Below are 19,718 nucleotides of genomic sequence, written 5' to 3'. Positions count from 1 at the left end.
GGCCCCCAGTGCACCTCGTTAACAGGAAACCTCTGTTTATTTTCTCTGCTTTTCAAACACTCTCTTCTTCCTCTGCTAACCCTGTTAGTGACCCCCCCTCCCCCTCCTCCCCCACACCAGTGACATCAGAAGCCAGGATCTATGACTTCCTTCAGGAGGTGGCAGCCAGAAGTAAGGAAGGAAAGACAGATCCCCAAACACACAGATAAAGGAGACGGCAGAGAGCGGGAGGAAGGGAGGGAGGGAGGAAGGGAGGGAGGGAGGTCAAGCACACAAGAGCAGCAGCAGCTCAGTGTTAGCAAGGAATGTCAAGCAGTTCGGCTAGGCTAGCAGGCTGCCGAGCTAATAGCAAGGTTAGCTAACGCCCCGGGGGCAGGGGACGCTCGGGTACGGCAGATCAGGGCCGGTGGCGGCGTGACATTGACAGGCAGAGGCTCAAAATGGCACGCAGGGCGGATTGTGGGAGCGTTCACCTCGCCCGCCACAAGGGGAGAGTAAGCACCACTGAAGAACAAAAGGCTGATTGTGGCATTTGGAGGCAGAGATGGGATCTGGGAGGACTAATCTGCTGCTCCGACATGATAAGATTAGAGAGGGGAGGCAGGAAAGAGCTGGCTGGGAAGATCACACATGCACTCGCATAAACACACACACGAAGATGATGGATCTGATTGGAAGGGTTTTCCACTCTGCTTTCTCTCTTCCTCATTTTCCTTCTTTCTCTCCCTTATTTTCTCCCACTCTCTCAGAGACAGATATCTGCCAGCACACCAGCACTCAATAAGCACTTCCATCTGGACTACAGCACACACACACACACGCACGCACACACACACACACACACACATGCACGCACACAAAACTGTATGTGTGTGAACGTACACTGGCAAGGTACAAGAGATCTGCTGTGCTCACGCAATCTACGACATCTTGGTGACTGACAAAGGAGGTTGTTAAAAAGAAATGCCAGCATGCTGTGTGAGCAAACACACACATACGAGCGAACTCACTCTCACACACACACATACACAAATAACAGGCTTTCAGGATAAGCACCACTATTCTTCTCCCAACCCTGCAGTAGAGCGGGGCAGGCTGGGACTCTGTGTCAGAGGTAAGAAAAAGCACCTCTAAATCAGGCTGTCAGAGCAGCAGCAGCAGCAGCAGCAGCAGGCTTCCACTCTGCAATCCTCCTCTGTCCTTATGGACTTCACATTGAGCACTTGGCTACTTGGAGGAAGGAAGGATAACCTGCTTCTCTTAGGCACATATAATAACAATAAACAAATGCTGATACAATGTTTGCGAGGAGGGGCTGTGCCTACTTCCACTGCCTGGCAACAAGAACAAATGGAGAGAGTGTGGGAGGGGGGGTTAAGAAGGGACGGAGGGAGGGGAGGTGAGTCCCAGCTGTGGTGGCGGTGCTGGCAGGACCTTTGCGCCGTGCCTACACAGGGGTGTCTCTCTCTCTGCCTCTCTTTGGCTTGACCTGTTTGGATATTAAATCGGCGCCCTCTGCTTTGAACACACTGGGCCCATCTGTCAGCCTGGCTCCATATTGGATTGGATGAGCTTTAGCCGATTCAAAGTGGGCAGATTTGCTCTTGTTGCTCTTTGTGTGTGTGAGAGTGTGTGTGTGTGTTTGTGTGCGTCTGCGTGTGTGTGTGTGCGTGCATGTGCACGCCTTTAAACAGGAGCCTGCCTTAAATCTAAAAGCCCCTTTTCAAAGAACCAAGAGGACACGTGTAAATCACTTCACGACAGACTCACTAGTCGCATCATTGTACAAACTGATGACACACAGCAACACGTTCGAGGACGCTGACAGGTCCTCCTGTCATCCAGGCAAAAAACGAAGGGACGATGGCGGAGATGGAGAGAAGAAAGAAAAAAAAAGGAGAGGGGGGCTGAGTCAAGCAGAACTCACAGATGATACTAATTAAGACTCGAGGGCTGAGGGCCACTATTGGTGGATCATACTGCCAACCACAGGCACACTTTACACACAAGAGAGTCACAAGCACCACACATGACTGTCACATTTGAGGTCTAGGTCGTCCAACACTTGTCTCACGCCATGCTGACAACAAACAGGGCTGACTGCACCAGTCTTCGTCTCTCCTTCATTTCAAATGTGTTATAGTGGGAGAACATAAATTAACAGCAGAAATAATGAGAAAAGTGCATGATGCTGACCACATGGCCCTCCTACCAGACAGAGAGTGGCAGTGGAGAACTGAGAATACTAGCCTTGGCCGCTCGCTCCATAAAATAGCCAGGCTGTGGCCAACTTAAATATTTGTCTTCGCCTCCAACACACTTCTGCTGCACGGCGGTTTTAGCCAAGAAACTTAAGACGAGTTAAGTGATGGTACGAAGCAAGCAGCACCGTGAAAGGCAAAAAGAGAAGAGGACACAGAGAATACATTCACTAATGATGATCATTATCTGCAGACCACAGGCACGGAGCACCAGGGACCTGACAACTTGTGTTCGGTGATTTAAAGCTACACACAAATACACAGGCACTTCTTTTTGTTTTGTTTTTTTTTTCTCGCTGAGAACACCGTCAGAAATCCTTGCAGCACTAGCAGAGTATAGACTAGAACGCAGATCCAAGTGAGACTTCAAACGCAGGCTGTGCGAGGACAGATGGAGGCGGTTAGGAGAGCTCATATCTGGGTGTTCAGATCATAATACTGACTTTATTTCCCAAGCTCTCCCTCTCAGCCAGACACACAGTTATAGCCTGCCAGAAAACATTGTCATTTCTGCCTTCAGCCTTTCATTTAGCCGCTTCAAAGCCATCTCGCTTTGATACCTGGCTTCCTGTGTGTGTGCGTGCGTGCGTGTGCGTAGAGCCTGGTATGTTCTCTTGAGAGTAGAGACTTGTCTGGTCTCAAGGTAATACCCATGAGTCAGGACTCAGAGTTAGACACACACACACACAAAGACTGAGGAATGCTGGCGTTTCTTTGGCCGACACAGGCTTCCTTTGTGTTGTGCAGAGTGTTTAAACGGCCTGGTGTTTTGTTTGGAAGGCTGTTTGCCTGTGATCCATTGTGTTAGCTTTGCCTTGTTAGCATAGCCTGGTGAGCTAATGAGACATCTTACTAATACTGACTGGACTACTGCTGTGGAGGAAGAGAGGGGGGGGCTGCTCACTGAGAGGGGCGTGCAGAAAGGATATGAATATCAGGCTCTGTGTGTATCTGTGTGTGTGTGTGTGTGGATGTCATATTGGATGCCTGCCCAGCTAGCTAATCCGTACCCTGTGTGTGTGTGTGTGTGTGTGTGTGTGTGCACGACTACTAGCGGCAGCCTCCTGAGCAGGGCACGGCAGAAAAGGAGCTGTGGGCTGATTGAGCGCTGTAATGGAAGACAGGAAATGAGAAGGCTCGCTTAAGCCAATGCTAATCGATCTCCCCCTTGGTACAATTCACACACAGGCACACACACACACACACATACATACACATGCACATGTAACTTGTAGGTTTATGCGGCAGTTATAAATGCGCAAAACAAGTAAGATCTGGCCGAGGGTGGGATGTGTGTGTTTATGTGTGTGTGGATGCGGGCCACTTCAAAGACTGATGGGGTGTGTGTTTCAAGAGGGATGATTGAGTGTTGGTTTAAAAAAAAAAAAAAAAAGGAAGAGTGTGTGTTTATGTGTGTGTGAATCCTTTGGAGGTCTTCTCTATGTAAGAGCAGCTGTCAGGCCATCAGAGGAGTGTCTGTTGGGAGTGTGTGTGAGAGTGACATAGATACAGAGAAATCGAGAGGCTTCTTGTGTGTGTGTTTGTGTGTGTTGCCATGTATGGTCAGCACGTATCAATACACAGTTAATAGGAATATTTATGATCCTCATGACATACACAGAAACACACTCACAGCATACTGTTTCTGTACAAGAACACAAACACATACACACCCAGGAGAGAGCGAGAGAGGGAGGGAGGAGTGGCCATACACAGCCAGAGATGGAGGCAAATAAGCAGAGAATAAGAGCTCAAGCATGCATAAACAGATCTAACGCTGCACGTGAAACCGGACAGGCAGCATTGCAGACGGCCCTGAAGAGCTCATGTCACCATGAGCTCAACCAGTTATGATGGTATTGTTTTATCTGGCCACTGCTTTTGAAGATATCCATCTCCCCCCCGAAACACACAGACACCAACCCCCACCCTCCAGCTCTGTGTCTGAAGGTGACCTTGCCTGTCTGTCAGTCTCTAGTGATGACACCGGTCCTATCAGTAATACATCATGTAAGCTGTGTATCAGCCAGATGCCGCACAAGCAGAGCAGTGGGTGGTCTGTCAGACGCGCTTGCTTTGTACAATATGCAAATAATCACATGCAAATTACCTAACCATGTGTGTGACGATATATCAGTGTCGATGCAAATGCAGCAGGCTATCAGATGTGTGTGTTAACGAAAGATTTAAAGAAGTTACAGGCCTTTCACCAAATGCAGTTACACCTCACAAAATCAAAAGGTTACTCGCAGCATGGAAGAATGTGACTGTAACATGTGCACGCGCACACACACACACACGCACACACATGCACATACAGGCCAGAAGCTTTGAGCAGCCCCCTGCTGTGCTGCAACAAGAGATGTATTGTAGACAACACAGCTGCAATAACAAGGCTGGCCCAGTGCGAGAAGGAGCCGTGCTGCATGACTCTCGGTCTAGACTGGCAATAACAGCAGCCACATTGTAACGCGATTATGGATGGAGTTTCTGAGAGTGTGACATATTTCAGTCCATTTGACAGCATGTTTAATTCTACCTGAAAATTATTTCCAAGTCGCAGTGAAGCTGTGTTTGAACATTTTTCCTCCTGAATTCAATCAGTATAAACTAAATCTAAAATCAAGTCCAACGGCATTTTTCAATTGATGGGATAGGCTAGAGGATTATTGATTGAAATTTTTATGTATTCCTCCTACGCAATTAACTCACCACTAGATTTTACATCTTGTAGTCATCTTCTAGTGCATACAAATCAAGCGCTAGTTTGCCTTTTGTTTATCCCTAACTGTCAAATGGATGTTTGGTATTGAGGGTAGAATGAGCTAATGAGGCAAAAAATGCAAATTAGAAAAATTATCTGAATTAAAACAACAATAATGTAAGCAAACCACTGTTTTTAATTAGCCGATTATTGTTTGGAAACTAAAAAGGGGTGGTGTGAGTATGATAAAAGGTTAGTATAAATTATTGAATTTGGTAAGGCAGAGAAACGGTGCTAATGCAGAGCAGACATGCTGTGAACTGCCACTGCCAAGTGGAAAAATACACCTTTAGACACTTCTGTGTGCACCTGACTACAAGAACCCGCTGCTATCCTCCATAGTGTAATATGATGTATTGTATTTTTGTCAGTAGTTCCTTCAGAGCAGGAAAGTGAAGGTGGGATGTAGAACTGGTCCATGAATGACCTTTTCTTTCCAAATTCTTTTTTGTTTTGTTTCTTTTTCGGAATATTTTCACAACCCTATATTGGCAATGTATCAAGAGAACATTTAGCTGACAAAAGACTGGATGAACGGGTGAATATTTTGCAAGGATAGCAAATACTACCATGTCTTGATTTAAAAAAACAAAAAAAAAAAACAAAACAAAAAAAAACAACACATTTTAGGCTTGGCGAATGAAACCTGCAGCCCCTTGCAGTGTCTCCCCTGCTGACTTCCCAAACTGTAACACAATAAAATACACCTGGTTAAGCAAACAACTGCTCACTAATGCACAACATAGGAACAAGACTGGAGTCATGATGAGCGTGGTGTGTCAAACACATTGGTTGTCATTCATATACACACACACACACACACACACACACAAACAGAGCGCCCACCGAGAGAGGGTGCGAGACAAAGAGGTTGAACAACACACCAACATCACTACTCTCTGCAACCGAGGCACATCAAAGCCTTCTCTGCCCATTTATCTTTGTGTGTGCCTGTAAATCAAAAGGCATACTTTGAACGTGCACGCACACACACAGGCTCAGACTGCATTAGCTTTGTGCAGCAGCATCCAGGGCTGGGTTGGGGAGGTAAAGGATTTTGCTGTAGACGAGGGAATTACTTGCCTCAGCTCACTCTGTCAGGGAGGAGAGGGGGATGACTGTTTACCCGCAGTGAGTGAGAGAAGGAGAGAAACAAAGAAAAGACGGAGAGGTCAGCGCACTGTCTGAGACGGTGCTTTCTTCTCTGCCAGTCACCTATTGCTTCACTTTCACCCCTCGCTTGCCCCCCTGCCACCATCATTGAAAGGTGACACACACATACACACAAATCTGCCTCAGACGTTAAAAATAGCCGTGACGTGTGTTAGATAAGAGGCCCGGTCAATGTAATTAGTTGTAACAGCATGTTCAGGGCAAGATACTATATGCAGCGACAGAGGAGGAGGAAGAAATGTGCAAACACATTCAGAGGAAAACCATGGAATGCAACCCCCACCCCTCCCCCAGACACACACACACACACACAGATGATCTGTGCATCCCAGTGTGACCATATGGTTTGGCGGGGACTTCCTACCCACCGCACAGGAAGTGTCCGTTTACAGTGTACAGTTCAGTTGTCCGCCATCACATCCTGTCTCCCAGCTCTAAACGGCAATGCAAAGCCTGCTCGGCTCAGCCCAGCCGCGGCTTTGAAGTTAAATCAAGCAGAAAGGAGACACAGTTCACCATACCATGCAATCAGCATCAGCATGAGATCTGGTAGGGCGCACGCAACCTCAAACGACAAAGCACCGGCAGCATGAAGAGAGAGCTTCATGCGCTGAAGCTCGTCTGCCTTCAGCCTGTTTTGTTGGCAGATTCTTGCCTGTTTTTCCCCCCTCTATTGTGGCGGTGTGATTGACATCCACCTGTCCTTGGGTGGAGGGTGATTAGGTGTTCTTAAAGCCGCCTCTTTGTAACAGAGAGGCTGCTTGTAATAGATTGCGTGTGGAGAGTGATATGATAGGTTGATGATGGAATGATCCAGCAGACATTGACTTACAGTCTGTGGAATATAACAGGGCGGGGTTATTGATGACTCTCTTAAACAGCGGGTACCATTGCCAAGGCAGTCCATACATTACCACAGCGCAGCCACGCCCCATCCCCGGCCTGGACCAATGGGCAGGCGGCTGCCAAGCAAACAATCCCCAGCAGTGTTGGAATGGTTGACGGAGAGAGGAGCATGCTAAATGTGCCACTTCATCTGGTGATTGACACAAAGCCTCTTGTTTACCGGCGCCATGGAGATTTGCATCTTTTTACCGTTGCCCCTCCCTCTACTCTTCTCTCCCTCGTTTGTGTTCTCGTCTGCGTACCCCGCTTCAGTCCCACTATCCTCCCTGTTTGTGGCAGCGCTGCATGAAGTGGATATTACCCCACCCTGCTGCTATGATATTGATCAGCCTCCTCCCTCTCCTCTCCTCCTTTCTCTCTCCTCTCTTCATAGCCCACTGCATTGATTCCACCTCTCCCTCTGAGCCCGCCAGCTAGGAGTGATTACACACGCTGCTCACACACACGCACGCACACACACACACACACACACACTCACACTAGAGTCTTTGGTAGGGATGTGGGGATGTGTATCCTTGCTTTACTTTAAAGGCTATAAAGCTCAGCGACTGCTGCAGCAGCCCTGTGAAAACACAGATTCTTTTCATTCAAGGCAACCAGTGACTGCAAGCTTAGCATGAAATATCACCACAATAAATATGGCTGTTATAGCATGTTAGCATAGCACATCAGCAGGCTGGCGCAAAGCCGGTTTTTGTCAGGCTGGTGCTAAAGATGGCTGTGGTAGGGCTTGACAGGTGGGCTCCAGAGAGATTCTGTGCAGAACCACAAAGAGCCGATGCACTCTCCTTATATGGGCCTGTGGTGTTGCTCTCACTAGCAATAGACTAGCAGCTAGTCCGCTAAAGCCAAAGCAGTTAAATGAAACAGCACAGAGTGGGTGTCAGCACTGCACAGACAAAAGTCTTTATCAAAGAGCCAAAAACAGCTGTGTACAGTTGTAGCAGATTTGAAGCAGAGAATTAAATAAAGCTCTCCTCTGTGAGTGGAGAGCTACGCTGCGTCAGTGAATTTCCACACTAAAAACTGAGCTTGCCTTAACTGTGCAAGCAGCGGGCTCGACCGTACACACTTGCATATTAATGAGTCAAACACCTAGCCTGTCCTGCTTAGCAGATAGCATCTCTGCTGATAATAGCTGCTGGAATGTGAAAGGTTTCAGATGGGGAGTCCGAGCTGACGCCCTAACAAGGGCACGGCGGGCTGATGTTGCAAGAACAACCACTTATCTCTATTTGACCTATCTCAGGCAGCAGCAACAATCCAGCCGAGAGTCTCCAGCAACAGGCCAGAGATCCCACATATTATACACACCTTCGCTGCCATTTGGCATTTAAATGTCATTTTAGCGTGGCGGCAAACAGTTTGCACCTAATTATGGCCAGTTTCTGCTGTGTCCGGAGTTAAGCGGGAGTCTCAGAGAGCCATCCAAACAAGAGCAGGGCTGTTAGAGTGACTCTCTTTACCAATACCTCTGCCTTTGGGTTTAATGCTGTGGCATTTTTTAAGGGGCTCTATAACATGTAAAATGTTAACAGTCCAAACAAAGACAAGGAGGAAAGCAAGGACAGTGTGAGTTTGATCAATAGTAGTAATCAATATTCCTCCTCTGTACCTTTCACTGTTTGAATTAGTATTTGTATTGCACTGCAGTGTAACCTCTTAGACAGGCTCAAAGTCACTTTATATTACTGTGTGATCCGATAAACAAAAAGTCTTGAATTAACCTACACGTAATGCTCAATTAGCAGCTTCTAAAAATCTAAAGCAGCACTTTGACAAATAAATAACATTATGTCTCATTATCACTCAAAGTAAGCGCATCTAAAAACCCCTCTAATGATTCAATGAGACATCCTTAGAGATGACATTTTGGGCCAAAAAGTACTCCATGAGACAGTCAGCCATCTGTTAACAGCAAGCTCCATCAGTCCCCTACAGGTCCTGTCACAAGTCTACAGCTACAAGAGTGTAAGCACGAGTTCCACTGCGGTGCACACACAGAAGAAATGAGGTGTGTGTTTTGTGTAAATGTGTGGATCTTGGCTCTGTGGGGAGGAGAGGACGAGAGGTCACTGTCTATACAAGGAGCACACCCAGACAGACGGGGGTCTCAATCACCTCCATTACCCCTCCACACCCTCCACTCGCTGATGGAGCGAGCCTCTCGCACTCATCCGCCAACTCCATTACCCACTCCGACAGGGCCGCACATTAAATCATTCCATTTCACCTGGAGAGGAGGGTGAAGGTAGGAGACAGAGAAGTGGGAGGAAGACCGGAGTGGTCTTTTCTTTTTTTTTTTTTTTTTTTTTACTCTGTCCTTTCTTGCTGGGTTGTGAACCGATTCGGACATGCCCACGTGCTGGGCCCCTATCAGTAATGGGCCCGAATCAGCCCCCCGTCCCACAGTGCCTTCAGGCACAAGATTCATCACAAGGAACAGACAGTAGAGGAGAGGAAGAAAGGAGAAGTCAAAGAGAAATAATGTGGAATAAGGAGAGGAATGCCGTAAGATATGGAAAAAAGCAAATGATGGGAGCCTATAAAGAGTTATTCACCCTCAAATGGGGAGGGCATTATGGCGATCCATAAATGGGCTGTTAAGCCTAATAGCCCAAGGTTAGCTTGTCGTGATGCTGCAGTGAAAGTCTATACAGCTGACTGTATTAGTCCTACCATAAACACTCAGCCAGTACCATCTGGATTTAAAAAACGTAGACCTATTTCAAATGTTCTGATTATTTCAATTAGCTCCAGAGCGAGTAAGAGGAGGAATTAAGCAACACATCAGACAAAGCTCCAAACACAGATTGCCACGGCAGCGGCTTGCCTTAACATGTGTACACGGGCAGAGGAGAAGCCACTGAACGAAAGGCATGGGGATTTGACAACTGCAAAAAAAAAAAAAAAAAAAAAAAAAAAAAAAGGGACTTAGAGGGGGCCTGAATTTTCTTAATCATTTCATTAAGATAGTTCTTAGGCTAATTTAACAGTAGGCTTAATAACGCAGACTTTCCTCCCTCTGCTCTGTACACGAGTGTTAACTGCCTGCTGGAACAAAGGCGTCTCTGTTCACAAACACAACACTGCCAAACTGTTAAGTACATTCCTATAAAGAGAAGAACAAAGAGCGTTTGAGCGTGGCGGGAGCAGAAATGAATACAGCTACTGAGGGGATAGCACAGCTCAGCCCTTTGATGGCAGGAAATGTCTTTACCATCGCGGATAGTGTTTATGCTGCTTCATAGCTTACTGTTTGAGATCGAGGCAACAATAAAATCAACTGGTAGTAGCGAGGAATCTCAGCAGAGATGATGTTCAGCACAGAAATGGGGCTGTGAGGGGGGGAGGCGGGGGTTGAGGTATGTGCTGCAGACGAGCAGAGGAGATGGTAGGGAATTCAGGGGTTTGGACGGGATGGGTTTTGGTAGGCACGACAGAGAGCTGTAAGATTACACAACGCAGGAATAATGGAGTGTGCACTGTTTTGTGTGCGGATGCAAGTCACAAAATTGCAGCAACACCTATGCGCAGAATAAATGAAGTGTGTGTGCATGTGAGGTGAAGCGTCTCCAAGCCCTCGCAGCTGCAGTTCCCGCGGTCCGTGTGATCCATTGGCGGTGACAGACAGGCAAACACAATTTAGACTCGCCCATCAAAGCACATGCAACACCAGTCACAACCACTGCGGGCGGAAATGTGACGCACTGAACGGGAAAACACACAATCCTCCTTCTGTGTCCAAGGAAAGACCAGTCTAAAATAGTCAAATCTGGAAAACCTGTTTGTCCTGCTTTTCTAAGTTTATACACAGAATTATCACAGAAGGGGAGGCTGCACTCAGCCAGTCTCTGGGGATATTGGTGCATTTTATGGTTCAGAGGATTTTTACAAAATCTGCAAAGAAAATCCTCATTTGAGTGTAAAAGCTTGAGTTGTGAGCCCTTCAAGACTCCTAATTGTTGGTTATGGAGCAGCTCCAGTGTCTAAATCTTGATGACATGACTGATAAGACTCTCGGTTCTTCGGTTTCAGGGTTTAAGAGGGATTTTTCTTGTTCCCGTGTACCGACCGGACTGTGTTGTGCTGGAGAAATGGCATATGAGAGTTCTTAGACAGAGTAATATTCCCCTGTCATGATCAAAGCGTGAGCATATGTGAGCCAGTTGCGTTGCATTAGATCAACAAGCGCTCAGAGACGGAGAATATATAAAGCTAGCAGCGAGTCAAGCTGTAGCACATGTACAAAATGTCAGAGGGTCTGTATGAGATTGCAGTGCTGCTGCAGGGGAGCCGCTGGAGATGGCAGCCTGTGGTGATATTGCTGTTGTTTTAAGGGCTGTGTGAGGCAGCGGGCTATAAGGTACAAAGTGTAGACATTCCTCAGACCTCACAGCAATCCCTGAAATTTCCTCTTTTCGTGTCTGCTCCTCTCTCTGACCGTTGCCCTTCTTCCCCTCTTTCCTTCCTCCCTTTGCTCTCTCTGCTGGCAAGAGTTAATTTGCACCATGTGTTCTTCAATGGAGAAACGGGAAAAAAAGCAGAGGGGGGAGATAGGGCCCTAGTGGAAGCGTGTGAACTCGATACCACTGTAAATCTCCACTTCCACAGCATCACCCTCTCGCCCCTCCTCCTCCTCTCCTGTTCTCTCTCATTCTTTTTTTATTGGCATGTCACACATTGGACAAGCTGGAAATTACACTGAGCTGAGCTGAGAACCAGTGGTGAAGCACGCCAGATACCCACTTAAGCTGAGAGAGCAGGGAAAAGTGGAGGGCGGAAAGGAGAAAAATAGGGGACAGGAGGGAAGTGGAAATGTAAAGTGGGAGAGGAACGTGGAGGTGGGTTAAAATTAGCCGCCCGTTTTCGGAGCAGAGGCCAATCCAATTAAAGCTTGACCAATCCACGCAAATGTGTTTAGTGTCTGGTTACCACACCGAGTGCTGGGTGGCCGGGCCTCGCTAACACTACTAACAGATACTACCTGAGATACTTACAGCCAGAAATCATGAGCAAAGACACATCTATCATTCTGTGGAAACATCAAGTCGCGGTGATAGTGAGATGCTATGAACATTAGCCTACTTCAAACAGCCCCTCACCCTCTAATTTACAGTCAACCCCCTATGGAGGAGTCGACTACTTTTATTTCAACAGGAAGACCTGGTCAGGTAATTAAACAGCCCTGACATTATTTTCATATGCGGCGAGCAGGTTACATCTACCTGCCTTTCTTGCCATCTCCGCTTCATTTGTTTTCCCACTTTCTCATCAAAGCCGGTGCCAATGAAGATAGCACTGTCTGTTTGCTCTCCTGCTTTAAAGATAAAATGTAGTGCTCCACACCACAGCGCAGCGAATTTGCTTCAGATGTTAGTGAAGACATCAGAGGAGACATTTTCACTTGTGATGTGCCAGAAAAAAAGTGTCAAAGGAGCCGCTGAATATTTCAACAACTCAGCAACAAGGGGTGAAATTAGCACTTGGATATATATGCTAGGCCCAAATGTCATCTGTCACTGATAAATGACGTGACAAATTTGCATGCATCTGTGTGTGTGTGAGAGAAATGCAGCTAAGCCGGTGAAAGTAAACTAAACAAATGAAACTCCATGGGAGAAGAGCAGGCAAAAGGACTCTCTGCTGAATAATTTAGCAGTGGTGGGTCAAAGAGGTGGCTATTGATTGAGCTTTTAAAAAGATTCTTATGAAAATGCTATGGCCGCTGGCCTGGCCCTTCAGCCTGACCAACCCCCACTGTCCAGAGGCTGCACCCTCTCCATCTGGGAAGGTAATCACCTCTCATAAAAAAACACACACAAAACCCCATTTTGATTTCAGTCTGTTTCTACGTCCCTTCCCTCCCATCTTCTATCCTAGAGAAAGAGATCATCCTACTGGCTGAACAACTAGTTTCCATAGCAGCATTTAGCTAATGCACAGGGAGGGCAGTGAGGGTGAGAGAAAAAAGTGTTATCTGTCCAAAAGATGAAAAGAGGGGGATACGAGGGAGAGTAGAAGAAGGAAGCCAAGGGGAGGGTTGGGTAGGTTTGGTTTTATACCCACGAGCGGAGCTGAATACAGCCTCCTGCACTCGCTGAGTCTGAACTGGGTTGTTATCTCAACATCTTGCCATTTGTATTGCTGTATTTATTCATCGCTGCGCTCGTGTGGACAATCAATCTAACCTGCCTCCCCAAAGAGAGACAGAGCTGTGTAGCTGTCTGAGAGATGCGTGCCTGTCTCCATCTGATTTGAGAAATGCACAGAGCTTGCAAACTGACACCAGAGGAAGACAAGCACTTGTCGGCCTCGCAGAATGCGTCTGCTTACGAACCTGCTTTCACAGAAACGGCAGCTGCTGCAGCCAGTGACCCCGACACCTCAGCTAAGTGACCTAATGTTACGCCAAAGAATGGCATTAATAGCTTCACCTCAATGAAATTTCAAGTGTGCGGACGCAGAGGAGGAGGGAGGGAATGAGGGGGGAGGGCAGGATTGGTGGGGTGCACACCTCCTCATAAAGGAGCATTAATCAAAATGGTCATAATGGGGAAAGTCACCCGATACTGCCAAAGCAGCAGTAAAAAATCCTTTGCTCACAGGGTCTGGCCACAGCCAACTGTGAGGGAAGGAGAGGGAGGGGGGGCTATTCGTCAAATAAAGGCAGGTAATCTGAGCAGAATTAGTTTGTTCAAATCAGAAAAAATTATTCCACTTCATGTTAAATCTGCTCCAGCCTACCGCAGCTAAGAAGTGTAATGTCAGCAACAATTTCTGGTCTGGTTTTGCTTTTGTAGGTAAGTGACAAAGAACGGCCATTCAGTGTTTAGTAGCTGTTGTGCTGTGGTTTTATTGCTTTAAGGCTGCTACTCAATGGGGAACATTACAGGCAGAACGCTTCAATCAAACAGCTTGCAGCAGGCTCGGCTGGCCGGCCACGTCTATAGACGCCTAGATGCCCTTGTCAAAGCTGCTTCCTCACAGAGACAAGCAGACACTTAAGACAGCCCCACATACAATAGTGAGAGGCTGCACCTCCACGTGTTCATGTCTGTGAAATGTACCAGCTCGCTTACAGCAGCTGAGTGGACCGTGGAATGAAAGAAAGAGCTGAGCACCACGCGCACACACACATGCACACACGCACATACAAAATTGCCCCTAATGAGGGTAGCGCCCCTCTCTCAAGAGATGGCAGCGGCAGCCGCTCCACTCGATAAATATTAACAAGAAGTGCGACTGATGGCGGTGCTCACTGATCCATAATTGCATTTCAAAATGTTCGATGGGGGTGGGGTGGAGGGTGGTCGTGAAGGGAGAAACGGGAAGATAAAAAGAGGGAAGTCAGCCTTCTCGGCAGAGACAAGAGACAAGTGATGCTTGTCTAGTCAAGCCCCGACCACCATCTCGGTGGCTCAGCACCGGAGAGAGACTTTTCGGTGAAAGAAGCGCACAGGTTCTGCACCACCGTGCGGCGTTCCTCCTTTCATTGATTGCTGCATGCATCACAAGGCACTGCAGCTTTGCATAAAGGGAGAAATCTGAGGAAGGATGGCAGGGAACGCCACTTGCCACACTGCACATTAAGAGACTTTTTTTTTTTTTTGGCTTGATCTGAATATGTGCAGACAAGCTAGCCGCAAGCTAATTAGCTAGTGGATCTCATTGTTAAGCTAATTCTCAGCATTTTGGATTCCATTAGGACTGTACTCAGGGTCCACGGAAAACCTAATAACTGTTCATGTTAAGCATGCGTATTTATGCACATATATTTGCATCTTTATCAAACATTTTTAATTATGGGCTTTCAATAGGTGCCATTTTCCAAGACTGTAGGATAAGCACCATCGAAAAGCATCAGGAAACAGTTTGAGATACAATTATCATTTGGGGTGTGTGTGTGTGTGGGCGGGTGGGTTTATGTGTGCAGTGGAGGTGCACACACGTTGTTTACATGACAGCTGGGAAAGCTATGCTGTTATATCTATCCAACACAAACATGCATGTTAAATACACATATAACCACACATGGACACTGAAAATGTCCTGGTTTATAATCCAATCTGAACTGTATGGGTTTATAATTTTTGCACTATTTTAAGTCTGGATCGTATTTAAAACACTTCACTGCAGAACAAGAAGCCAGACAAATTACTGCATGGAAAATTATTGGTGGCGTATGAATCTGGATGATATTTTGTGCATAATTAAAACATAACTGCAGTATTTGTTCGATTATAATCCTGGAAATAATTGTACTGCTTTGCAAAGTTAAACAAAAATGGAGAGAACTATACAAGTATAACTGTTTTTTGTTTTTTGTTTTTTTGTCATTTTCAAGCTACCTGCTAATTAAGTGTTTTGGCTTTCTTATCAATCATTTCTACCAGTTTCAAAACATAAATGATAAAAAAAAAAAACACTGGAAAAATGACAGACAACGTGTCGAATGTTTTTTTTTATGTAGCTATGGGTATATGTCTAGCTGAGCAGCTAAGAATCACACATGCGCGTCATACCGTTATTGCAAAAATGTGAGGTGTTACACATTTTAATATTAAAAGCTAATTTTAAGAGATAATTTCTAATTATTTTTGCTTAATTTGCCAGTTTAAAGAGAGTAAAAGTGGCGAAAGGAGAATAAATATGGGGGAAAAGAGCCCGAATACACCAGCAATAAGAGTGATCGGGACATGCCTGACTCTTCTTTTAGCGCCAGTTAAAAAAAATGCCATGTGTGTCCTTAATGATTAGGTGGCCAGAGGTCATGCAAACGCAACATGCACAAATCCAGCATGTAAGATGCCAGGCCAGCAGAAATCAATAAGAGCCATGGTTTCTAGGTAATTGTTTTCCTCTCCAGGCACACCTTCTGCTTTAACGCAACTCATTAATTACACTGATACATCAATTACTTTCAATAACACACACGTGTACAATGTGCACTCGTGGACATTGCCATTTGATAAACCCAATGCGTCCAGCATGCTTTCACCAGACACACGTGTGAATGCTAAACACATCAAAGATCTGCTCGCACACATCTCCACAGAGCAAACAGCAAGCTCAACCTTGAAATGACTATAACCTTACACTGAGTTTCTAAACTGATGCAATGATGAGAGGCACAAAATGAAGACCAATACAGTATGTGCACGCGCACACACACACACACACACACATACAGAGTATACTGCTTATATGACAAAGAAAATCCCTCATCCTTTTAAGCTGATCAGGCCTGCAACATATGAGCTGGACTCCTGGCAAGATAATTGCATTGTACATGGCATCTAATTAAATGTCCATAAGCAGGGAGATCCAGGAGTCGAGATGTGTGTGTGTATGCATGTGTGTGTGCGGCTAACAGTGAAAGAGAGGCTGTATGTGGGTGTGTGTTGGCGTACTGGGCTCCTCAATCCAGCGTTCCCTGAGGGAGAAACGCTGCAATCACTCCATTAGCGAAACAGGGAGTGAGACAGGGATGCTGGGAGAAAGCAGGGGGAGTAAGAGAGAGGGATGGGAGGGAGGATGGAACACAGCTGACTTCGCCAATAACAGCAAATGAGGTTAGATACAAGCAAGGGGGGGGGGGGGGTCAGTGAGCATCGAGGACATGGACACAATGACTTGAACATGGGATGGGAGAAGAGAGGGAGGTGAGTGACAGCAGATAAAGAGGAGTGGGGATGGGGGGGGTGAGGTGTAGAGAGTGAGAGGGAGAGAAATGAGACAGAAGAGACAATGGAGGTACAAAAGCAGGATGGATCACTGAAGCCAGGGTCAATGGGCAGATATGGCTGCAGATTGTTCAGTGCTCAGTCGCTGTCAGATGGCTTATTGTCTTATGTCCTCCTCTCACAACAACAGGAGGTCTGTGTGTGCATGTGTGGTGTTGAACCTGAAAAATATGTAGACAAACTGCACGAGCATGCGATCAGCTGCACCACCAGAACATAAACATAATGACACACACGCACACGCACACATGCACAGTCTATGGTCGCCAGGCTCACTGCATTACTCTCATCAAATATAGATTGTAAACACATTACGAGGTCATGGCACCACACGTAAACTGAAACTAACCCTTGTGGGGAAAGACACCGGAGGATTGTTGGCCCTAAATTGATCTAAGTGATCGCATCAGAGGGAATTAAAAACAGGTTGCATTTTAAATACATCTTAATATACATTTTATAGACTTTGACAGGTTGTGTGTGTGTTTGTGACAGCTGTGTTTTCTTCTGCATTTGTCTCGTGGTGCCACTGTTTTCATTTTCTTCAAATTGTTTGTATTTGAATTTGTTTCAAAAGTTTTGCAAATAATTTTGCCAGATTTTTTTTTCAGGAAACTGTCAGCATTCACTATTGTTATTACATCTTCCCCTTTTCTAGTAATCTAAAAATGGGCATGGAAGGGAATTAATAATAGAGTGGCTGCCTTTCCGTGTCTTGCTTTTGTCTCAACAGTTAAAATGGCCTCCTACTGGTCACCCCTGTTTCTGGGCAGACATTTTAGGAGGAAGGCAGCAGAGTGAAATCTATACAGCGGGATCAATATGTCACAGAGGTTACAGTGGGCACCACAGCTGCCACTGTTGAGTAAACAAACTAGGGAAAATAATTGTCCTTCAAGTCCAAAATGACCCAAATAATGTTTCAGAATGGATTTTTTTTTCTGCATGCCTTAGAGTGCACAGAAGCAACAAGGAAACGCACGTACATGCAACACAACTCGTCTCAGAATCATCACGACGCAGAGACACAGAGAGGCGAGAGGCGGGCTTCAATCCTTGTTCTTCCCCACACGGGGGAGATTGATGGCTGCATTCAGGATTTCTACACACCACTAATTGGATTCACAGGTCATTAGATAAAGTACATGAGTGAGACCCTTGCAGCCTAAAGACTGAGGGGGGAGAGAGAGACAGGAAAAAGGAGAAGGGTGCAAGAGGGGCAATATTGATGAGGTTGTTTGGTTCAGGACCAATGAAATTTCCTCCCCCTCTGCTGCGCCTCCAAAGCCCTGCTTTGAGGGGGGTTGATCGATAATTTGTGCGGTAAGAAAAAGCGGGGGTTGGAGACAGAGGCAGGGAAGGGTGAGAGGATAAGAAAATAAGAAAATGAGTTGACGTCTAATGTGTGGTTCACTTACACAGATCTCAAGTTGCCACTCCTTTTCAATACGTTGTCGCAAGAAAAGGAAATGAAATTACATTGACCATTATGTCCCACAAAGGAGCCAGAATGAGAGGATGAACTGTTTTTTTTTCCACCAACGGCGCAAGTCTGTGGCCCAGTTTTGAGGGGTGGGCGGCGGGGTAGATTTGAGGTCGGCCAGCCAGATAGTTGTTTATACCAACGTGGGCAATTACAACCTAACTCAGCGATCACCCTTAAAGAGGATTTTGTGCTGATCTAGTAAATAGAGATTATGAGTTTTCAAAGTAGCCAGCACAGTGCCAATCTTTTGTGATTTGTAGCCCGGTGACAAAGTGAGCTCATTGAAAAACGCTGTACTTGTTTAGAGAGCCAGCGGGGCTTGTTGTTTTAACATAGGAGGACAAGGGTACAGTCTGCTCAAACACATACAGGCATGCAGATGGCTGTTCATTAATTACAGATGGATGGGGGAGGGAGTAACAGAGAGCGAGAGACACAGAGAGGGAGAGAAAAGTAAGAGAGCGGTCAGCTAACAGAGCCAGTGTTCTCTCTCCCTCGCTGGACAGTTACCTCTGTCTGCCCCAGACCTCTTCTGGCGCTCTTAATCAAGGTGCAGGTGCGTTGGTTTTTTGTGTGCGACTGAGGTGTATGCGCATGTGTGTGTGCACGAGGAAGGGTTCCTGCTTTCCTCAGCACTCTCTAGCAGCAATCCGATTAAAGCCCTGCTGCTGTGGGGCCTGGCTGCCCTCCTATCGGCGAGGCCTGCAGCTCACCTTAAAACCCCTTCCACACCCAACAACTGCCCTTCACGCACAGAAGTATTCACAAGTGCCAACACACTGACCTCAAATGCACACGCACAAACACACACATATATATCTACATACACATACTATTCCACCTTTTCTAAAAGTGGTGTGTGTGGCCTCTGAGCTGACCTCCCATCATCACCCTGACTGTTGGCAGCCATTACTTTGGCCCCCTGGGGCCTGGCCGCCCCTCACCGAGCCCTCTGCGCTCGGCTTAGACAACCAATCTGTTAAAAGACAGGCGATGCTCGCTCCAGCGGGGTTAGATGCTGCTTCATTTGGCAACACACGGACCCATCGATTACATATTCAAGTAGTCTTTGCACATCGGATGGCAGTCCCATTACTGCAAACCTGCACCCAAATCTGTTTGGCTCTCCCCTGATGGCAGTTGGAAACCATACAGAGGACCAATTTAAAACAATCACTTTCAGCTGCATAATCGATTTCAGGCCTCACCAGTGGGCTTGCATTTGGTGAACTTTGACTGGCAAATTTCCTTAGTCAAAAGAAACACTTGTACAGTGCAGCAAGCTATCTAAATTCAGATGCGACTTCCCCTTTAGCAAAGAATGCAGTGTGGGAAAATCAATGTGTGTGTGTATGTGTGTGTGCGTGGCACATTTTAGGTGT

The 19,718-nt window shown here is 46.5% G+C and overlaps 1 protein-coding gene across 2 annotated transcripts in view; it reads right to left on the bottom strand.

The window, feature by feature from the left end:
• Nucleotides 1–19,718, bottom strand: part of rerea (arginine-glutamic acid dipeptide (RE) repeats a) — an 89,813-nt gene that overhangs the window by 43,293 nt on the left and 26,802 nt on the right. The window lies entirely within an intron of this gene.

This window comes from Chelmon rostratus, chromosome 10 (genome assembly GCF_017976325.1).
Source record: "Chelmon rostratus isolate fCheRos1 chromosome 10, fCheRos1.pri, whole genome shotgun sequence".
Lineage (NCBI taxonomy): Eukaryota > Metazoa > Chordata > Actinopteri > Chaetodontiformes > Chaetodontidae > Chelmon > Chelmon rostratus.
This window is presented reverse-complemented; position numbering and strand designations above follow the sequence as displayed.